The sequence below is a fragment of the Salvelinus sp. IW2-2015 genome, linkage group LG32 (assembly GCF_002910315.2).
Source record: "Salvelinus sp. IW2-2015 linkage group LG32, ASM291031v2, whole genome shotgun sequence".
Lineage (NCBI taxonomy): Eukaryota > Metazoa > Chordata > Actinopteri > Salmoniformes > Salmonidae > Salvelinus > Salvelinus sp. IW2-2015.
In genome coordinates, this window is record NC_036871.1 from 32,783,961 (window position 1) to 32,788,644 (window position 4,684).

Sequence of the window (4,684 nt, forward strand, 5' to 3'; positions counted from 1 at the left end):
AAGTGGGTGGGGTTTCGTCCACAGACGTTATGATTCGTTAAGCTGGCTGTCTTTTTTCTGCTTTGTTCATTATGATCACTGAGTTCCCTGAATTCATATCGGATCTTGTAGTCATGGCAGATAATATTCACATTTTTGATTACTTTAATATTCACATGAAAAAGTCCACAAACCACTCCAAAAGGCTTTCGGAGCCATCATCGACTAGGTGGGTTTTGTCCAAGATTTCTTTATTGAAGACTCATCTCTTCAGTAGGTCCTATGATTGAGTGTAGTCTGGCCCAGGAGTGTGAAGGTGAACGGAAAGGCACTGTAGCAACGAACCGCCCTTGCTGTCTCTGCCTGGCCGGTTCCCCTCTCCACTGGGATTCTCTGCCTCTAACCCTATTACAGGGGCTGAGCCACTGGCTTACTGGTCCTCTTCCATGCTGTCCCTAGGAGGAGTGCGTCACTTGAGTGGGTTGAGTCACTGACGTGATCTTCCTGTCCGGGTTGGCGCCCCCCCTCGGGTTTGTGCCGTGTGGATAGTAAGTTGGTGGTTGAAGTTATCCCTCTAGTGGTGCGGGGGCTGTGCTTTGGCAAAGTGGGTGGGGTTAAATCCTGCCTGTTTGGCCCTGTCCTGGAGTATCGTCGGACGGGGCCACAGTGTCTCCTGACCCCTCCTGTCTCAGCCTCCAGTATTTATGCTGCAYTAGTTTATGTGTRGGGGGGCTAGGGTCAGTCTGTTATATCTGGAGTATTTATCCTGTCTTATCCGGTGTCCTGTGTGAATTTAAGTATGCGCTCTCTAATTCTCTCTCTCTCTATTTTTCTCTCTCTCTTTCTCTTTCTCTTTCTCACTTTTTCACTCGGAGGACCTGAGCCCTAGGATCATGCCTCAGGACTACCTGGCCTGATGACTCCTTGCTGTACTCAGTCCACCTGGTCGTGCTGCTGCTCCAGTTTCAACTGTTCTGCCTGCGGCTATGGAACCATTGCCTGTTCACTGGACGTGCTACCTTGTCCCAGACCTGCTGTTTTAAGCTCTCTAGAGACAGCAGGTGCGGTAGAGATACTCTGAATGATCAGCTATGAAAAGCCAACTACATCTACTCCTGAGGTGCTGACCTGTTGCAACCTCTACAACCACTGTGATTATTATTATCTGACCCTGCTGGTCATCTATGAACTTTTGAGCATCTTGGCCATGTTCTGTTATAATCTCCACCCGGCACAGCCAGAAGAGAACTGGCTACCCCTCATAGCCTGGTTCCTCTCTAGGTTTCTTTCTAGGTTCCGGCCTTTCTAGGGACTTTTTCCTAGTCACCGTGCTTCTACACCTGCATTGCTTGCTGTTTGGGATTTTAGGCTGGGTTTCTGTACAGCACTTTATGACATCAGCTGATGTAAGAAGGGCTTTATAAATACATTTGATTGACGAATGATTGATAGTTACCACAGCCACAAAGTCAAAATTGGCTCTATTTAAAAAATGTATTTATAGTTAGGGATAGGCATAGTTAGCAGTGTGGTTAAGGTTCAGATTACAGTTAGAGTTCGGTTTAAAATACAATGTTATGAAAATAAATTGTAGAAATAGGCAGGGTAACTCTACCTACATGTATATATTACCTCAATTACCTTGACACCAGTGCCCCCTCACATTGACTCTGTACAGGGACCCACTGTATATAGCCTCGCTATTGTTATTTACTGCTGCTCTTTAATTATTTGTTATTCTTATCTCTTACTTTTTGGGGGGGGTATTTTCTTAAAACTGCATTGTTGGTAATGGTCTTGTAAGTAAGCATTTCACTGTAAGGTCTACACATGTTGTATTCGGCACATGTGACATACAATMTGATTTGATTTGGTTTATGACTTTGTGGCTGTGGTAACTAGTGAAGACCCGATATGCCATTATTGACTTGAATGGGGACGCCGGTTCTATTCGTTCTTATTTCTATGGTGTATATATCAGGTAATATGCGCATCAAATAAGTAGACAATATAATGAGGACATACAGTTGATGTCGGAAGTTTACATACACCTTAGCCAAATACATTTAAACTCATTTTTTCACAGTTCCTGACATTTAATCCTAGTAAAGATTCCCTGTCTTAGGTCAGTTAGGATCACTACGTTATTTTAAGAATGTGAAATGTCAGAATAATAGAAGAGAGAATGATTAATTTCAGCTTTTATTTCTTTCGTCACATTCCCAGTGGGTCAGAAGTTTACATACACTCAATTAGTATTTGGTAGCATTGCCTTTAAATTGTTTAACTTGGGTCAAACGTTTCAGGTAGCTTTCCACAAGCTTCCCACAATAAGTTGGGTGAATTTTGGCCCATTCCTCCTGACAGAGCTGGTGTAACTGAGTCAGGTTTATAGGCCTCCTTGCTCGCACATGCTTTTTCAGTTCTGCCCACAAATTTTCTATAGGATTGAGATTAGGGCTTTGTGATGGCCACTCCAATACCTTGACTTTGTTGTCCATAAGCCATTTTTCCACAACTTTGGAAGTATGCTTGTGGTCGTCATTGCCATTGGAAGACCCTTTGTGACCAAGTTTAACTTCCTGACTGTATGTCTTGAATGTTGCTCATTATATCCACATATAATTTTCCTACTTCCGATGCCATCTTATTTGTGAAGTGCACAGTCCCTCCTGCAGCAAGCACCCCCACAACATGATGCTGCTGCCACCCCCGTGCTTCACGGTTGGGATGGTGTTCTTCAGCTTGCAAGCCTCCCCCTTTTTCTCCAAACATAACAATGGTCATTATGGCAAACAGTTCTATTTTGTTTCATCAGACCAGAGGACATTTCTCCAAAAAGTACAATCTTTGTCCCCATGTGCAGTTGCAATGTGCAGCAGTGGCTTCTCCTTGTGAGCAGCCCTTCAGATTATGTCGATATAGGACTCGTTTTACTTTGGAAATAGATACTTTTGTACCTGTTTCCTCAGCATTCTTCACAAGGTCCTTTGCTGTTGTTCTGGGATTGATTTGCACTTTTCGCACCAAAGTACTTCATCTTAGGAGCAGACATGTCTCTTCCTGAGCGGTATTTGACAGCTGCGTGGTCTCATGATGTTTATACTTGCGTACTATTGTTGTACAGATGAATGTGGTATCTTCAGCGTGGAAATTGCCTCCCAATGATGAACCAGACTTGTGGAGGTCTACAATTTTTTTCTTGAGGTCTTGGCTTGATTTCTTTTGATTTTCCCATGATGTCAAGCAAAGAGGCACTGAGTTTGAAGGTACGCCTTGAAATACATCCACAGGTACACCTCCAATTGACTCAAATGAATGTCAATTAGCCTATCAGAAGCTTCTAAAGCCATTGACATCCTTTTCTGGAATTTTCCAAAGCTTGTTTGAAGGCCAGCCAATTAGTTGGTATGTAAACTTCTGACCCACTGGAATTTTGTATACTGTGAATTATAGTGAAAAATCTGTCTGTAAACAATTGTTTGGACAAATTACTTGTCATGCACAAGATAATTCCTAACCGACTTGCCAAAACTATAGTTTGTTAACATGAAATTTGTGGAGTGGTTGAAAATCGAGTTTTAATGACTCCAACATAAGTGTATGTAAACTTCCGACTTCAACTGTATTATATTAACACATTTCATAACTGTTTAGGCCTTCCCTTGAGTCCATATTAGCATGGACATGACTTGTGTTGTCAAAAMAAGCATTATTTCATAGTGCAAAGTTAGTAGCATTTAGGCTTAGCCTAAAATAAGCCTAAATCTGCTACATATTGTGTGTCCGCATGCGGATATTATCTAATGGTCTTGCCAGAAGTTACTGCTTCCTGTCCATGTCAACAGCTTTGGCCTCTAACCCACACTTCAGCCCTCCAACATACATTTTATTCATTTAACAGACACTCTTATCCAGAGCGACTTACAGGAGAAATTAGGGTTAAGTGCGTTGCTCAAGGGTACATGGACAGATTTTCACCAAGTCGGCTCGGGGATTCGAACCAGCATTCACAAACTCCCACACGCGCACGCACGCACACGCTAATGTTTATCTGTTGTTGTGACTCACTCACACCTGGTCCAAAATCACATGTCTAAAATATCAGCTAGTTTCATTTTCAGTGTGTGTGTGTGTGTGTGGGTGGGTGGTGGGTGGGGGGAGCTATAATTATGTAAAAGTGAGGGGAGTATCATGATGATTATAACGTGAAATGAGGCCCACCTTCCACCCATTGTCATCACACACGAACACACACAAATCTATTAGCCATTTACCTATGTCGGTGGGGGGTATACAGCTTCAATAACAACATATGAGACCCAATTCATGTCTGCCCTCCTGCCCACACGCACAATAGGTTGTTTTAGGTGCGCTTGAATGGCCAACTGCACCATGGGAATGTACCCCATTTCACATTCAAGAGCATTAAGGTACAACTCCATCTCTCTTTTGCTCTCTCTCTGACACACACACATACACACACGTGCACACACCATAACACCACTCAATGAGAGAAACTAGTGAAGACTAGTAGTGAATAAAAATGTATTTAAATTAGGATTAGGCATGAAGTTAGCAGTGTGGTTAAGGTTAAGATTACGGTTAGAGTTAGGTTTAAAATGCAATTTTAAGAAGATKCATTTTAGAAATAGGCAGGGTTTATGACTTTGTGGCTGTGGTAAATAGTGAAGACCCATTATGC